The following is a 19,104-nucleotide window of genomic DNA, read 5'->3' on the forward strand; positions in this document are numbered from 1 at the left end:
AGTGTTTCTGCTCTTTGCTGATAGCCGGTATTCAGCAAAGCACTGCGGTAAATCCTTGCAGTGCCTGTGATGTGCGTATATCGCAAAAGTGCACTGCGTGCAACATTTTGCTGGCAGTTAGAGCGCCATTCTCATTCTCTGGAATGAGACCGAAAAACGCAATCACTGCAACATGGAGCCACAATTGCTTAGTAGAAATGCAATCACACTCCATAGGCGATTGCGATTTGCCTTTTGCGATCCCAGTGTTGAACCGGCCTAAGGGGGACCAGCTGGATCCCAATTATTTATCAGGTGGTCGTTGTGTTCCCCGACTTTGCACTTGAGGGTGTAAGAATGGTACGCCTTAAGACCACCTATCCTATCTTCCCTCTCCAAAACGCCATCCCCTATTCCTCACTCACTCCCATCCCCTAACCCGCCCTAATAGAGTCTACCTTACCATGGTGGGCCGGCTTACAATCCTATTGGCCAAAATGTGATTTAGTTTTAGCCAACTGGATTAGCCAAAGGACTCTGTTAAAAAAAGAATATAATAAACGATCTTAGATGGAGATTAACTAATTAGGGCCCTTTTTTATTAAGCACGTTTCGATTTAAAAATTGTATCGTTCCCATGTTGCCCTTAGCAACAGCACGGCGATGAACATGTAAATTGCATTGCTGGGTTTTTGCTAGTGCAATTGGTAGTTCCCAGAATTACAATTGTTGGCCTGCATCTTTTTTTTGTTTTGTTTGCGTTTCTATGCTTTGTACCTTTTTGGTGAGGATTGGTATGGCTATGGGGAGGAGGAGGCCATTATTAGAATTTGGGGGTATATTTAAATCATTTTAAATATGCCCCTGAGTTCTACTCTGCAGGTTGCAACAATTTGTAATCACCAATAAAGTTCTCTTAAGGGCCAGTTCACTCTTGGGGTGCTTTAATAAGTAGTTTTTCTGCTCATTGCTGATAGCCGGTATTCAGCAAAGCACTGCGGTAAATCCTTGCAGTGCCTGTGATGTGCTTAAATCGCAAAAGTGCACTGCGTGCAACATTTTGCTGGCAGTTAGAACACCATTCTCATTCTCTGGAATGTGTCTGAAAAACTCAATCACTGCAACATGGAGCCACAGTTGCTTAGTAGAAATGCAATCATACTCCGTAGGCGATTGTGATTTGCCTTTGTGTTGAACCCGGCCTAAGGGGGACCAGCTGGATCCCAATTAATTATCAGGTGGTCGTTGTGTTCCCCAACTTTGCACTTGAGGGTGTAAGAGTGGTACCGTTTAAGACCACCTATCCCCCTCTTCCCTCTCCAAAACACTATACTCTATTCCTCTCTCACTCCCATCACCTAACCCGCTCTAATAGAGTCTACCTTACCATGGTGGGCCGGCTTACAATCCTATTTGCCAAAATGTGATTTACTTTAACCAACTGGATTAGCCAAAGGACTCTGTTAAAAAAAGAATATAATAAACTATCTTAGATGGAGATTAACTAATTAGGGCCCTTTTTTATTAAGCACATTTCGATTTAAAAATTGTATCGTTCCCATTTTGCCAATAGCAACAGCACGGCGATGAACATGCACATTGCATTGCCGGGTTTTTGCTAGTGCAATTGGTATTTTCCAGAATTAAAATTGTTGGCCTGCATCTTTTTTTGTTTTGTTTGCGTTTCTATGCTTTGTCCCTTTTTGGTGAGGATTGGTATGGCTATGGGGAGGAGGAGGCCATTATTAGAATTTGGGGGTGTATTTAAATCATTTTAAATACACCCCTGAGTTCTACTCTGCAGGTTGCAACAATTTGTAATCACCAATCAAGTTCTCTTAAGGGCCAGTTCACTCTTGGGGTGCTTTGGGGGGTAGTGTTTCTGCTCTTTGCTGATAGCCGGTATTCAGCAAAGCACTGCGGTAAATCCTTGCAGTGCCTGTGATGTGCGTATATCGCAAAAGTGCACTGCGTGCAACATTTTGCTGGCAGTTAGAGCGCCATTCTCATTCTCTGGAATGAGACCGAAAAATGCAATCACTGCAACATGGAGCCACAATTGCTTAGTAGAAATGCAATCACACTCCATAGGCGAATGCGATTTGCCTTTTGCGATCCCAGTGTTGAACCGGCCTAAGGGGGACCAGCTGGATCCCAATTATTTATCAGGTGGTCGTTGTGTTCCCCGACTTTGCACTTGAGGGTGTAAGAGTGGTACCCTTTAAGTCCACCTATCTCCCCATCTTCCCTCTCCAAAACACTATACTCTATTCCTCTCTCACTCCCATCACCTAACCCGCCCTAATAGAGTCTACCTTACTATGGTGGGCCGGCTTACAATCCTATTTGCCAAAATGTGATTTACTTTTAGCCAACTGGATTAGCCAAAGGACTCTGTTAAAAAAAGAATATAATAAACTATCTTAGATGGAGATTAACTAATTAGGGCCCTTTTTTATTAACAACGTTTCGAATTTAAAAATTGTATCGTTCCCATTTTGCCAATAGCAACAGCACGGCGATGAACATGTAAATTGCATTGCCGGGTTTTTGCTAGTGCAATTGGTATTTTCCAGAATTACAACTGTTGGCCTGCATCTTTTTTTGTTTTGTTTGCGTTTCTATGCTTTGTCCCTTTTTGGTGAGGATTGGTATGGCTATGGGGAGGAGGAGGCCATTATTAGAATTTGGGGGTGTATTTAAATCATTTTAAATACACCCCTGAGTTCTACTCTGCAGGTTGCAACAATTTGTAATCACCAATCAAGTTCTCTTAAGGGCCAGTTCACTCTTAGGGTGCTTTGGTGGGTAGTGTTTCTGCTCTTTGCTGATAGCCGGTATTCAGCAAAGCACTGCAGTAAATCCTTGCAGTGCCTGTGATGTGCGTAAATCGCAAAAGTGCACTGCGTGCAACATTTTGCTGGCAGTTAGAACACCATTCTCATTCTCTGGAATGAGACCGAAAAACGCAATCACTGCAACATGGAGCCACAGTTGCTTAGTAGAAATGCAATCACACTCCGTAGGCGATTGTGATTTGCCTTTTGCGATCCCAGTGTTGAAGCGGCCTAAGGGGGACCAGCTGGATCCCAATTATTTATCAGGTGGTCGTTGTGTTCCCCGACTTTGCACTTGAGGGTGTAAGAGTGGTACCCTTTAAGATCACCTATCCCCCTCTTCCCTCTCCAAAACGCTATACTCTATTCCTCTCTCACTCCCATCACCTAACCCGCCCTAATAGAGTCTACCTTACCATGGTGGGCCTGCTTACAATCCTATTTGCCAAAATGTGATTTAGTTTTAGCCAACTGGATTAGCCAAAGGACTCTGTTAAAAAAAGAAGATAATAAACTCTCTTAGATGGAGATTAACTAATTAGCGCCCTTTTTTATTAAGCACGTTTCAATTTAAAAATTGTATCGTTCCCATTTTTCCAATAGCAACAGCACGGCGATGAACATGTAAATTGCATTGCCGGGTTTTTGCTAGTGCAATTGGTATTTTCCAGAATTACAATTGTTGGCCTGCATTTTTTTTGTTTTGTTTGCGTTTCTATGCTTTGTACCTTTTTGGTGAGGATTGGTATGGCTATGGGGAGGAGGAGGCCATTATTAGAATTTGGGGGTATATTTAAATCATTTTAAATACTCCCCTGAGTTCTACTCTGCAGGTTGCAACAATTTGTAATCACCAATAAAGTTCTCTTAAGGGCCAGTTCACACTTGGGGTGCTTTAATAAGTGGTTTTTCTGCTCTTTGCTGATAGTCGGTATTCAGCAAAGCACTGCGGTAAATCCTTGCAGTGCCTGTGATGTGTGTAAATCGCAAAAGTGCACTACGTGCAACATTTTGCTGGCAGTTAGAACACCATTCTCATTCTCTGGAATGAGACCGAAAAACGCAATCACTGCAACATGGAGCCACAATTGCTTAGTAGAAATGCAATCACACTCCGTAGGCGATTGTGATTTGCCTTTTGCGATCCCAGTGTTGAACCCGGCCTAAGGGGGACCAGCTGGATCCCAATTATTTATCAGGTGGTCGTTGTGTTCCCCGACTTTGCACTTGAGGGTGTAAGAGTGGTACCCTTTAAGTCCACCTATCCCTCTCTTCCCTCTCCAAAACACTATACTCTATTCCTCTCTCACTCCCATCACCTAACCAGCCCTAATAAAGTCTACCTTACCATGGTGGGCCGGCTTACAATCCTATTTGCCAAAATGTGATTTACTTTTAGCCAACTGGATTAGCCAAAGGACTCTGTTAAAAAAAGAATATAATAAACTATCTTAGATGGAGATTAACTAATTAGGGCCCTTTTTTATTAAGCACATTCCGATTTAAAAATTGTATCGTTCCCATTTTGCCAATAGCAACAGCACGGCGATGAACATGCACATTGCATTGCCGGGTTTTTGCTAGTGCAATTGGTATTTTCCAGAATTACAATTGTTGGTCTGCATCTTTTTTTGTTTTTTGTTGCGTTTCTATGCTTTATACCTTTTTGGTGAGGATTGGTATGGCTATGGGGAGGAGGACGCCATTATTAGAATTTGGGGGTGTATTTAAATCATTTTACATACACCCCTGAGTTCTACTCTGCAGGTTGCAACAATTTGTAATCACCAATCAAGTTCTCTTAAGGGCCAGTTCACTCTTAGGGTGCTTTGGTGGGTAGTGTTTCTGCTTTTTGCTGATAGCCGGTATTCAGCAAAGCACAGCGGTAAATCCTTGCAGTGCCTGTGATGTGCGTCAATCGCAAAAGTGCACTGCGTGCAACATTTTGCTGGCAGTTAGAACACCATTCTCATTCTCTGGAATGAGACCGAAAAACGCAATCACTGCAACATGGAGCCACAGTTGCTTAGTAGAAATGCAATCATACTCCGTAGGCGATTGTGATTTGCCTTTGTGTTGAACCCGGCCTAAGGGGGACCAGCTGGATCCCAATTAATTATCAGGTGGTCGTTGTGTTCCCCAACTTTGCACTTGAGGGTGTAAGAGTGGTACCCTTTAAGACCACCTATCCCCCTCTTCCCTCTCCAAAACACTATACTCTATTCCTCTCTCACTCCCATCACCTAACCCGCCCTAATAGAGTCTACCTTACCATGGTGGGCCGGCTTACAATCCTATTGGCCAAAATGTGATTTACTTTTAGCCAACTGGATTAGCCAAAGGACTCTGTTAAAAAAAGAATATAATAAACTATCTTAGATGGAGATTAACTAATTAGGGCCCTTTTTTATTAAGAACGTTTCGATTCAAAAATTGTATCGTTCCCATTTTGCCAATAGCAACAGCACGGCGATGAACATGTAAATTGCATTGCCGGGTTTTTGCTAGTGCAATTGGTATTTTCCAGAATTAAAATTGTTGGCCTGCATCTTTTTTTGTTTTGTTTGCGTTTCTATGCTTTGTCCCTTTTTGGTGAGGATTGGTATGGCTATGGGGAGGAGGAGGCCATTATTAGAATTTGGGGGTGTATTTAAATCATTTTAAATACACCCCTGAGTTCTACTCTGCAGGTTGCAACAATTTGTAATCACCAATCAAGTTCTCTTAAGGGCCAGTTCACTCTTGGGGTGCTTTAATAAGTAGTTTTTCTGCTCATTGCTGATAGCCGGTATTCAGCAAAGCACTGTGGTAAATCCTTGCAGTGCCTGTGATGTGCTTAAATCGTAAAAGTGCACTGCGTGCAACATTTTGCTGGCAGTTAGAACACCATTCTCATTCTCTGGAATGAGACCGAAAAACGCAATCACTGCAACATGGAGCCACAGTTGCTTAGTATAAATGCAATCATACTCCCTAGGCGATTGTGATTTGCCTTTTGCGATCCCAGTGTTGAACCCGGCCTAAGGGGGACCAGCTGGATCCCAATTAATTATCAGGTGGTCGTTGTGTTCCCCAACTTTGCACTTGAGGGTGTAAGAGTGGTACCCTTTAAGACCACCTATCCCCCTCTTCCCTCTCCAAAACACTATACTCTATTCCTCTCTCACTCCCATCACCTAACCCGCCCTAATAGAGTCTACCTTACCATGGTGGGCCGGCTTACAATCCTATTTGCCAAAATGTGATTTACTTTTAGCCAACTGGATTAGCCAAAGGACTCTGTTAAAAAAAGAATATAATAAACTATCTTAGATGGAGATTAACTAATTAGGGCCCTTTTTTATTAAGAATGTTTCGATTTAAAAAATGTATCGTTCCCATTTTGCCAATAGCAACAGCACGGCGATGAACATGTAAATTGCATTGCCGGGTTTTTGCTAGTGCAATTGGTATTTTCCAGAATTACAATTGTTGGCCTGCATCTTTTTTTGTTTTGTTTGCGTTTCTATGCTTTGTCCCTTTTTGGTGAGGATTGGTATGGCTATGGGGAGGAGGAGGCCATTATTAGAATTTGGGGGTGTATTTAAATCATTTTAAATACACCCCTGAGTTCTACTCTGCAGGTTGCAACAATTTGTAATCACCAATCAAGTTCTCTTAAGGGCCAGTTCACTCTTGGGGTGCTTTGGTGGGTAGTGTTTCTGCTCTTTGCTGATAGCCGGTATTCAGCAAAGCACTGCGGTAAATCCTTGCAGTGCGTGTGATGTGCGTATATCGCAAAAGTGCACTGCGTGCAAAATTTTGCTGGCAGTTAGAGCGCCATTCTCATTCTCTGGAATGAGACCGAAAACGCAATCACTGCAACATGGAGCCACAATTGCTTAGTAGAAATGCAATCACACTCCATAGGCGATTGCGATTTGCCTTTTGCGATCCCAGTGTTGAACCCGGCCTAAGGGGGACCAGCTGGATCCCAATTATTTATCAGGTGGTCGTTGTGTTCCCCGACTTTGCACTTGAGGGTGTAAGAGTGGTACCCTTTACGTCCACCTATCTCCCCATCTTCCCTCTCCAAAACACTATACTCTATTCCTCTCTCACTCCCATCACCTAACCCGCCCTAATAGAGTCTACCTTACCATGGTGGGCCGGCTTACAATCCTATTTGCCAAAATGTGATTTACTTTAACCAACTGGATTAGCCAAAGGACTCTGTTAAAAAAAGAATATAATAAACTATCTTAGATGGAGATTAACTAATTAGGGCCCTTTTTTATTAAGCACATTTCGATTTAAAAATTGTATTGTTCCCATTTTGCCAATAGCAACAGCACGGCGATGAACATGCACATTGCATTGCCAGGTTTTTGCTAGTGCAATTGGTATTTTCCAGAATTACAATTGTTGGCCTGCATCTTTTGTTTGTTTAGTTTGCGTTTCTATGCTTTGTCCCTTTTTGGTGAGGATTGGTATGGCTATGGGGAGGAGGAGGCCATTATTAGAATTTGGGGGTGTATTTAAATCATTTTAAATACACCCCTGAGTTCTACTCTGCAGGTTGCAACAATTTGTAATCACCAATCAAGTTCTCTTAAAGAGAATCTGTATTGTTAAAATCGCACAAAAGTAAACATACCAGTGCGTTAGGGGACATCTCCTATTACCCTCTGTCACAATTTCGCCGCTCCTCGCCGCATTAAAAGTGGTTAAAAACAGTTTTAAAAAGTTTGTTTATAAACAAACAAAATGGCCACCAAAACAGGAAGTAGGTTGATGTACAGTATGTCCACACACAGAAAATACATTCATACACAAGCAGGCTGTATACACCCTTCCTTTTGAATCTCAAGAGATCATTTGTGTGTTTCTTTACCCCTGCAGCTATCTTCCACTGAAGTGTCAGGCTGTTTCTTCCTGCAGAGTGCAGACAGCTCTGCCTGTATGTAATTCCTCAGTATGTGAAAGCCCATCCAGCTCAGAGGAGGATTTATCCAGCTTGTAAAAGATAAGAGAGAAGAGAGAAGCTGCCCTAATCTAAATAATACACAGGCAGTGTGCAGAGAGGGGCCAGGAGGGGGGAGATGCATCACAGAACCACAACACTGAAGAACTTGGCAGCCTTCCAGACACTGGCTGACAAGTCTGACAAGAGAGAGATAAGTTGATTTATTACAGAGATGGTGATAGTAAAACGTGCTGCAGTAAGCCAGAACACATTAGAATAGCTTTTGGAACTTGTAGGATGATAAAAAACAGGATGCAATTTTTGTTACGGAGTCTCTTTAAGGGCCAGTTCACTCTTGGGGTGCTTTGGTGGGTAGTGTTTCTGCTCTTTGCTGATAGCCGGTATTCAGCAAAGCACTGCGGTAAATCCTTGCAGTGCCTGTGATGTGCGTATATCGCAAAAGTGCACTGCGTGCAACATTTTGCTGGCAGTTAGAGCGCCATTCTCATTCTCTGGAATGAGACCGAAAAACGCAATCACTGCAACATGGAGCCACAATTGCTTAGTAGAAATGCAATCACACTCCATAGGCGATTGCGATTTGCCTTTTGCGATCCCAGTGTTGAACCGGCCTAAGGGGGACCAGCTGGATCCCAATTATTTATCAGGTGGTCGTTGTGTTCCCCGACTTTGCACTTGAGGGTGTAAGAGTGGTACCCTTTAAGACCACCTATCCCCCTCTTCCCTCTCCAAAACGCTATACTCTATTCCTCTCTCACTCCCATCACCTAACCCGCCTTAATAGAGTCTACCTTACCATGGTGGGCCGGCTTACAATCCTATTTGCCAAAATGTGATTTAGTTTTAGCCAACTGGATTAGCCAAAGGACTCTGTTAAAAAAAGAATATAATAAACTATCTTAGATGGAGATTAACTAATTAGCGCCCTTTTTTATTAAGCACGTTTCGATTTAAAAATTGTATCGTTCCCATTTTGCCAATAGCAACAGCACGGCGATGAACATGTAAATTGCATTGCCGGGTTTTTGCTAGTGCAATTGGTATTTTCAAGAATTACAATTGTTGGCCTGCATTTTTTTTGTTTTGTTTGCGTTTCTATGCTTTGTACCTTTTTGGTGAGGATTGGTATGGCTATGGGGAGGAGGAGGCCATTATTAGAATTTGGGGGTATATTTAAATCATTTTAAATACGCCCCTGAGTTCTACTCTGCAGGTTGCAACAATTTGTAATCACCAATAAAGTTCTCTTAAGGGCCAGTTCACACTTGGGGTGCTTTAATAAGTGGTTTTTCTGCTCTTTGCTGATAGTCGGTATTCAGCAAAGCACTGCGGTAAATCCTTGCAGTGCCTGTGATGTGTGTAAATCGCAAAAGTGCACTGCGTGCAACATTTTGCTGGCAGTTAGAACACCATTCTCATTCTCTGGAATGAGACCGAAAAACGCAATCACTGCAACATGGAGCCACAATTGCTTAGTAGAAATGCAATCACACTCCGTAGGCGATTGTGATTTGCCTTTTGCGATCCCAGTGTTGAACCCGGCCTAAGGGGGACCAGCTGGATCCCAATTATTTATCAGGTGGTCGTTGTGTTCCCCGACTTTGCACTTGAGGGTGTAAGAGTGGTACCCTTTAAGTCCACCTATCCCTCTCTTCCCTCTCCAAAACACTATACTCTATTCCTCTCTCACTCCCATCACCTAACCAGCCCTAATAAAGTCTACCTTACCATGGTGGGCCTACTTACAATCCTATTTGCCAAAATGTGATTTACTTTTAGCCAACTGGATTAGCCAAAGGACTCTGTTAAAAAAAGAATATAATAAACTATCTTAGATGGAGATTAACTAATTAGGGCCCTTTTTTATTAACAACGTTTCGAATTTAAAAATTGTATCGTTCCCATTTTGCCAATAGCAACAGCACGGCGATGAACATGTAAATTGCATTGCCGGGTTTTTGCTAGTGCAATTGGTATTTTCCAGAATTACAACTGTTGGCCTGCATCTTTTTTTGTTTTGTTTGCGTTTCTATGCTTTGTCCCTTTTTGGTGAGGATTGGTATGGCTATGGGGAGGAGGAGGCCATTATTAGAATTTGGGGGTGTATTTAAATCATTTTAAATACACCCCTGAGTTCTACTCTGCAGGTTGCAACAATTTGTAATCACCAATCAAGTTCTCTTAAGGGCCAGTTCACTCTTAGGGTGCTTTGGTGGGTAGTGTTTCTGCTCTTTGCTGATAGCCGGTATTCAGCAAAGCACTGCAGTAAATCCTTGCAGTGCCTGTGATGTGCGTAAATCGCAAAAGTGCACTGCGTGCAACATTTTGCTGGCAGTTAGAACACCATTCTCATTCTCTGGAATGAGACCGAAAAACGCAATCACTGCAACATGGAGCCACAGTTGCTTAGTAGAAATGCAATCACACTCCGTAGGCGATTGTGATTTGCCTTTTGCGATCCCAGTGTTGAAGCGGCCTAAGGGGGACCAGCTGGATCCCAATTATTTATCAGGTGGTCGTTGTGTTCCCCGACTTTGCACTTGAGGGTGTAAGAGTGGTACCCTTTAAGATCACCTATCCCCCTCTTCCCTCTCCAAAACGCTATACTCTATTCCTCTCTCACTCCCATCACCTAACCCGCCCTAATAGAGTCTACCTTACCATGGTGGGCCTGCTTACAATCCTATTTGCCAAAATGTGATTTAGTTTTAGCCAACTGGATTAGCCAAAGGACTCTGTTAAAAAAAGAAGATAATAAACTCTCTTAGATGGAGATTAACTAATTAGCGCCCTTTTTTATTAAGCACGTTTCAATTTAAAAATTGTATCGTTCCCATTTTTCCAATAGCAACAGCACGGCGATGAACATGTAAATTGCATTGCCGGGTTTTTGCTAGTGCAATTGGTATTTTCCAGAATTACAATTGTTGGCCTGCATTTTTTTTGTTTTGTTTGCGTTTCTATGCTTTGTACCTTTTTGGTGAGGATTGGTATGGCTATGGGGAGGAGGAGGCCATTATTAGAATTTGGGGGTATATTTAAATCATTTTAAATACTCCCCTGAGTTCTACTCTGCAGGTTGCAACAATTTGTAATCACCAATAAAGTTCTCTTAAGGGCCAGTTCACACTTGGGGTGCTTTAATAAGTGGTTTTTCTGCTCTTTGCTGATAGTCGGTATTCAGCAAAGCACTGCGGTAAATCCTTGCAGTGCCTGTGATGTGTGTAAATCGCAAAAGTGCACTACGTGCAACATTTTGCTGGCAGTTAGAACACCATTCTCATTCTCTGGAATGAGACCGAAAAACGCAATCACTGCAACATGGAGCCACAATTGCTTAGTAGAAATGCAATCACACTCCGTAGGCGATTGTGATTTGCCTTTTGCGATCCCAGTGTTGAACCCGGCCTAAGGGGGACCAGCTGGATCCCAATTATTTATCAGGTGGTCGTTGTGTTCCCCGACTTTGCACTTGAGGGTGTAAGAGTGGTACCCTTTAAGTCCACCTATCCCTCTCTTCCCTCTCCAAAACACTATACTCTATTCCTCTCTCACTCCCATCACCTAACCAGCCCTAATAAAGTCTACCTTACCATGGTGGGCCGGCTTACAATCCTATTTGCCAAAATGTGATTTACTTTTAGCCAACTGGATTAGCCAAAGGACTCTGTTAAAAAAAGAATATAATAAACTATCTTAGATGGAGATTAACTAATTAGGGCCCTTTTTTATTAAGCACATTCCGATTTAAAAATTGTATCGTTCCCATTTTGCCAATAGCAACAGCACGGCGATGAACATGCACATTGCATTGCCGGGTTTTTGCTAGTGCAATTGGTATTTTCCAGAATTACAATTGTTGGTCTGCATCTTTTTTTGTTTTTTGTTGCGTTTCTATGCTTTATACCTTTTTGGTGAGGATTGGTATGGCTATGGGGAGGAGGACGCCATTATTAGAATTTGGGGGTGTATTTAAATCATTTTACATACACCCCTGAGTTCTACTCTGCAGGTTGCAACAATTTGTAATCACCAATCAAGTTCTCTTAAGGGCCAGTTCACTCTTAGGGTGCTTTGGTGGGTAGTGTTTCTGCTTTTTGCTGATAGCCGGTATTCAGCAAAGCACAGCGGTAAATCCTTGCAGTGCCTGTGATGTGCGTCAATCGCAAAAGTGCACTGCGTGCAACATTTTGCTGGCAGTTAGAACACCATTCTCATTCTCTGGAATGAGACCGAAAAACGCAATCACTGCAACATGGAGCCACAGTTGCTTAGTAGAAATGCAATCATACTCCGTAGGCGATTGTGATTTGCCTTTGTGTTGAACCCGGCCTAAGGGGGACCAGCTGGATCCCAATTAATTATCAGGTGGTCGTTGTGTTCCCCAACTTTGCACTTGAGGGTGTAAGAGTGGTACCCTTTAAGACCACCTATCCCCCTCTTCCCTCTCCAAAACACTATACTCTATTCCTCTCTCACTCCCATCACCTAACCCGCCCTAATAGAGTCTACCTTACCATGGTGGGCCGGCTTACAATCCTATTGGCCAAAATGTGATTTACTTTTAGCCAACTGGATTAGCCAAAGGACTCTGTTAAAAAAAGAATATAATAAACTATCTTAGATGGAGATTAACTAATTAGGGCCCTTTTTTATTAAGAACGTTTCGATTCAAAAATTGTATCGTTCCCATTTTGCCAATAGCAACAGCACGGCGATGAACATGTAAATTGCATTGCCGGGTTTTTGCTAGTGCAATTGGTATTTTCCAGAATTAAAATTGTTGGCCTGCATCTTTTTTTGTTTTGTTTGCGTTTCTATGCTTTGTCCCTTTTTGGTGAGGATTGGTATGGCTATGGGGAGGAGGAGGCCATTATTAGAATTTGGGGGTGTATTTAAATCATTTTAAATACACCCCTGAGTTCTACTCTGCAGGTTGCAACAATTTGTAATCACCAATCAAGTTCTCTTAAGGGCCAGTTCACTCTTGGGGTGCTTTAATAAGTAGTTTTTCTGCTCATTGCTGATAGCCGGTATTCAGCAAAGCACTGTGGTAAATCCTTGCAGTGCCTGTGATGTGCTTAAATCGTAAAAGTGCACTGCGTGCAACATTTTGCTGGCAGTTAGAACACCATTCTCATTCTCTGGAATGAGACCGAAAAACGCAATCACTGCAACATGGAGCCACAGTTGCTTAGTATAAATGCAATCATACTCCCTAGGCGATTGTGATTTGCCTTTTGCGATCCCAGTGTTGAACCCGGCCTAAGGGGGACCAGCTGGATCCCAATTAATTATCAGGTGGTCGTTGTGTTCCCCAACTTTGCACTTGAGGGTGTAAGAGTGGTACCCTTTAAGACCACCTATCCCCCTCTTCCCTCTCCAAAACACTATACTCTATTCCTCTCTCACTCCCATCACCTAACCCGCCCTAATAGAGTCTACCTTACCATGGTGGGCCGGCTTACAATCCTATTTGCCAAAATGTGATTTACTTTTAGCCAACTGGATTAGCCAAAGGACTCTGTTAAAAAAAGAATATAATAAACTATCTTAGATGGAGATTAACTAATTAGGGCCCTTTTTTATTAAGAATGTTTCGATTTAAAAAATGTATCGTTCCCATTTTGCCAATAGCAACAGCACGGCGATGAACATGTAAATTGCATTGCCGGGTTTTTGCTAGTGCAATTGGTATTTTCCAGAATTACAATTGTTGGCCTGCATCTTTTTTTGTTTTGTTTGCGTTTCTATGCTTTGTCCCTTTTTGGTGAGGATTGGTATGGCTATGGGGAGGAGGAGGCCATTATTAGAATTTGGGGGTGTATTTAAATCATTTTAAATACACCCCTGAGTTCTACTCTGCAGGTTGCAACAATTTGTAATCACCAATCAAGTTCTCTTAAGGGCCAGTTCACTCTTGGGGTGCTTTGGTGGGTAGTGTTTCTGCTCTTTGCTGATAGCCGGTATTCAGCAAAGCACTGCGGTAAATCCTTGCAGTGCGTGTGATGTGCGTATATCGCAAAAGTGCACTGCGTGCAAAATTTTGCTGGCAGTTAGAGCGCCATTCTCATTCTCTGGAATGAGACCGAAAACGCAATCACTGCAACATGGAGCCACAATTGCTTAGTAGAAATGCAATCACACTCCATAGGCGATTGCGATTTGCCTTTTGCGATCCCAGTGTTGAACCCGGCCTAAGGGGGACCAGCTGGATCCCAATTATTTATCAGGTGGTCGTTGTGTTCCCCGACTTTGCACTTGAGGGTGTAAGAGTGGTACCCTTTACGTCCACCTATCTCCCCATCTTCCCTCTCCAAAACACTATACTCTATTCCTCTCTCACTCCCATCACCTAACCCGCCCTAATAGAGTCTACCTTACCATGGTGGGCCGGCTTACAATCCTATTTGCCAAAATGTGATTTACTTTAACCAACTGGATTAGCCAAAGGACTCTGTTAAAAAAAGAATATAATAAACTATCTTAGATGGAGATTAACTAATTAGGGCCCTTTTTTATTAAGCACATTTCGATTTAAAAATTGTATTGTTCCCATTTTGCCAATAGCAACAGCACGGCGATGAACATGCACATTGCATTGCCAGGTTTTTGCTAGTGCAATTGGTATTTTCCAGAATTACAATTGTTGGCCTGCATCTTTTGTTTGTTTAGTTTGCGTTTCTATGCTTTGTCCCTTTTTGGTGAGGATTGGTATGGCTATGGGGAGGAGGAGGCCATTATTAGAATTTGGGGGTGTATTTAAATCATTTTAAATACACCCCTGAGTTCTACTCTGCAGGTTGCAACAATTTGTAATCACCAATCAAGTTCTCTTAAAGAGAATCTGTATTGTTAAAATCGCACAAAAGTAAACATACCAGTGCGTTAGGGGACATCTCCTATTACCCTCTGTCACAATTTCGCCGCTCCTCGCCGCATTAAAAGTGGTTAAAAACAGTTTTAAAAAGTTTGTTTATAAACAAACAAAATGGCCACCAAAACAGGAAGTAGGTTGATGTACAGTATGTCCACACACAGAAAATACATTCATACACAAGCAGGCTGTATACACCCTTCCTTTTGAATCTCAAGAGATCATTTGTGTGTTTCTTTACCCCTGCAGCTATCTTCCACTGAAGTGTCAGGCTGTTTCTTCCTGCAGAGTGCAGACAGCTCTGCCTGTATGTAATTCCTCAGTATGTGAAAGCCCATCCAGCTCAGAGGAGGATTTATCCAGCTTGTAAAAGATAAGAGAGAAGAGAGAAGCTGCCCTAATCTAAATAATACACAGGCAGTGTGCAGAGAGGGGCCAGGAGGGGGGAGATGCATCACAGAACCACAACACTGAAGAACTTGGCAGCCTTCCAGACACTGGCTGACAAGTCTGACAAGAGAGAGATAAGTTGATTTATTACAGAGATGGTGATAGTAAAACGTGCTGCAGTAAGCCAGAACACATTAGAATAGCTTTTGGAACTTGTAGGATGATAAAAAACAGGATGCAATTTTTGTTACGGAGTCTCTTTAAGGGCCAGTTCACTCTTGGGGTGCTTTGGTGGGTAGTGTTTCTGCTCTTTGCTGATAGCCGGTATTCAGCAAAGCACTGCGGTAAATCCTTGCAGTGCCTGTGATGTGCGTATATCGCAAAAGTGCACTGCGTGCAACATTTTGCTGGCAGTTAGAGCGCCATTCTCATTCTCTGGAATGAGACCGAAAAACGCAATCACTGCAACATGGAGCCACAATTGCTTAGTAGAAATGCAATCACACTCCATAGGCGATTGCGATTTGCCTTTTGCGATCCCAGTGTTGAACCGGCCTAAGGGGGACCAGCTGGATCCCAATTATTTATCAGGTGGTCGTTGTGTTCCCCGACTTTGCACTTGAGGGTGTAAGAGTGGTACCCTTTAAGACCACCTATCCCCCTCTTCCCTCTCCAAAACGCTATACTCTATTCCTCTCTCACTCCCATCACCTAACCCGCCTTAATAGAGTCTACCTTACCATGGTGGGCCGGCTTACAATCCTATTTGCCAAAATGTGATTTAGTTTTAGCCAACTGGATTAGCCAAAGGACTCTGTTAAAAAAAGAATATAATAAACTATCTTAGATGGAGATTAACTAATTAGCGCCCTTTTTTATTAAGCACGTTTCGATTTAAAAATTGTATCGTTCCCATTTTGCCAATAGCAACAGCACGGCGATGAACATGTAAATTGCATTGCCGGGTTTTTGCTAGTGCAATTGGTATTTTCAAGAATTACAATTGTTGGCCTGCATTTTTTTTGTTTTGTTTGCGTTTCTATGCTTTGTACCTTTTTGGTGAGGATTGGTATGGCTATGGGGAGGAGGAGGCCATTATTAGAATTTGGGGGTATATTTAAATCATTTTAAATACGCCCCTGAGTTCTACTCTGCAGGTTGCAACAATTTGTAATCACCAATAAAGTTCTCTTAAGGGCCAGTTCACACTTGGGGTGCTTTAATAAGTGGTTTTTCTGCTCTTTGCTGATAGTCGGTATTCAGCAAAGCACTGCGGTAAATCCTTGCAGTGCCTGTGATGTGTGTAAATCGCAAAAGTGCACTGCGTGCAACATTTTGCTGGCAGTTAGAACACCATTCTCATTCTCTGGAATGAGACCGAAAAACGCAATCACTGCAACATGGAGCCACAATTGCTTAGTAGAAATGCAATCACACTCCGTAGGCGATTGTGATTTGCCTTTTGCGATCCCAGTGTTGAACCCGGCCTAAGGGGGACCAGCTGGATCCCAATTATTTATCAGGTGGTCGTTGTGTTCCCCGACTTTGCACTTGAGGGTGTAAGAGTGGTACCCTTTAAGTCCACCTATCCCTCTCTTCCCTCTCCAAAACACTATACTCTATTCCTCTCTCACTCCCATCACCTAACCAGCCCTAATAAAGTCTACCTTACCATGGTGGGCCTACTTACAATCCTATTTGCCAAAATGTGATTTACTTTTAGCCAACTGGATTAGCCAAAGGACTCTGTTAAAAAAAGAATATAATAAACTATCTTAGATGGAGATTAACTAATTAGGGCCCTTTTTTATTAACAACGTTTCGAATTTAAAAATTGTATCGTTCCCATTTTGCCAATAGCAACAGCACGGCGATGAACATGTAAATTGCATTGCCGGGTTTTTGCTAGTGCAATTGGTATTTTCCAGAATTACAACTGTTGGCCTGCATCTTTTTTTGTTTTGTTTGCGTTTCTATGCTTTGTCCCTTTTTGGTGAGGATTGGTATGGCTATGGGGAGGAGGAGGCCATTATTAGAATTTGGGGGTGTATTTAAATCATTTTAAATACACCCCTGAGTTCTACTCTGCAGGTTGCAACAATTTGTAATCACCAATCAAGTTCTCTTAAGGGCCAGTTCACTCTTAGGGTGCTTTGGTGGGTAGTGTTTCTGCTCTTTGCTGATAGCCGGTATTCAGCAAAGCACTGCAGTAAATCCTTGCAGTGCCTGTGATGTGCGTAAATCGCAAAAGTGCACTGCGTGCAACATTTTGCTGGCAGTTAGAACACCATTCTCATTCTCTGGAATGAGACCGAAAAACGCAATCACTGCAACATGGAGCCACAGTTGCTTAGTAGAAATGCAATCACACTCCGTAGGCGATTGTGATTTGCCTTTTGCGATCCCAGTGTTGAAGCGGCCTAAGGGGGACCAGCTGGATCCCAATTATTTATCAGGTGGTCGTTGTGTTCCCCGACTTTGCACTTGAGGGTGTAAGAGTGGTACCCTTTAAGATCACCTATCCCCCTCTTCCCTCTCCAAAACGCTATACTCTATTCCTCTCTCACTCCCATCACCTAACCCGCCCTAATAGAGTCTACCTTACCATGGTGGGCCTGCTTACAATCCTATTTGCCAAAATGTGATTTAGTTTTAGCCAACTGGATTAGCCAAAGGACTCTGTTAAAAAAAGAAGATAATAAACTCTCTTAGATGGAGATTAACTAATTAGCGCCCTTTTTTATTAAGCACGTTTCAATTTAAAAATTGTATCGTTCCCATTTTTCCAATAGCAACAGCACGGCGATGAACATGTAAATTGCATTGCCGGGTTTTTGCTAGTGCAATTGGTATTTTCCAGAATTACAATTGTTGGCCTGCATTTTTTTTGTTTTGTTTGCGTTTCTATGCTTTGTACCTTTTTGGTGAGGATTGGTATGGCTATGGGGAGGAGGAGGCCATTATTAGAATTTGGGGGTATATTTAAATCATTTTAAATACTCCCCTGAGTTCTACTCTGCAGGTTGCAACAATTTGTAATCACCAATAAAGTTCTCTTAAGGGCCAGTTCACACTTGGGGTGCTTTAATAAGTGGTTTTTCTGCTCTTTGCTGATAGTCGGTATTCAGCAAAGCACTGCGGTAAATCCTTGCAGTGCCTGTGATGTGTGTAAATCGCAAAAGTGCACTACGTGCAACATTTTGCTGGCAGTTAGAACACCATTCTCATTCTCTGGAATGAGACCGAAAAACGCAATCACTGCAACATGGAGCCACAATTGCTTAGTAGAAATGCAATCACACTCCGTAGGCGATTGTGATTTGCCTTTTGCGATCCCAGTGTTGAACCCGGCCTAAGGGGGACCAGCTGGATCCCAATTATTTATCAGGTGGTCGTTGTGTTCCCCGACTTTGCACTTGAGGGTGTAAGAGTGGTACCCTTTAAGTCCACCTATCCCTCTCTTCCCTCTCCAAAACACTATACTCTATTCCTCTCTCACTCCCATCACCTAACCAGCCCTAATAAAGTCTACCTTACCATGGTGGGCCGGCTTACAATCCTATTTGCCAAAATGTGATTTACTTTTAGCCAACTGGATTAGCCAAAGGACTCTGTTAAAAAAAGAATATAATAAACTATCTTAGATGGAGATTAACTAATTAGGGCCCTTTTTTATTAAGCACATTCCGATTTAAAAATTGTATCGTTCCCATTTTGCCAATAGCAACAGCACGGCGATGAACATGCACATTGCATTGCCGGGTTTTTGCTAGTGCAATTGGTATTTTCCAGAATTACAATTGTTGGTCTGCATCTTTTTTTGTTTTTTGTTGCGTTTCTATGCTTTATACCTTTTTGGTGAGGATTGGTATGGCTATGGGGAGGAGGACGCCATTATTAGAATTTGGGGGTGTATTTAAATCATTTTACATACACCCCTGAGTTCTACTCTGCAGGTTGCAACAATTTGTAATCACCAATCAAGTTCTCTTAAGGGCCAGTTCACTCTTAGGGTGCTTTGGTGGGTAGTGTTTCTGCTTTTTGCTGATAGCCGG

The 19,104-nt window shown here is 42.5% G+C and overlaps 1 protein-coding gene across 1 annotated transcript in view; it reads right to left on the reverse strand.

Annotated features, from left to right (window-relative positions):
* LOC137532372 (ghrelin-like) overlaps nucleotides 1–19,104 on the reverse strand; it is a 369,288-nt gene that overhangs the window by 310,821 nt on the left and 39,363 nt on the right. The window lies entirely within an intron of this gene.

This window comes from Hyperolius riggenbachi, chromosome 9 (genome assembly GCF_040937935.1).
Source record: "Hyperolius riggenbachi isolate aHypRig1 chromosome 9, aHypRig1.pri, whole genome shotgun sequence".
In the NCBI taxonomy this organism is placed as follows: Eukaryota; Metazoa; Chordata; class Amphibia; order Anura; family Hyperoliidae; genus Hyperolius; species Hyperolius riggenbachi.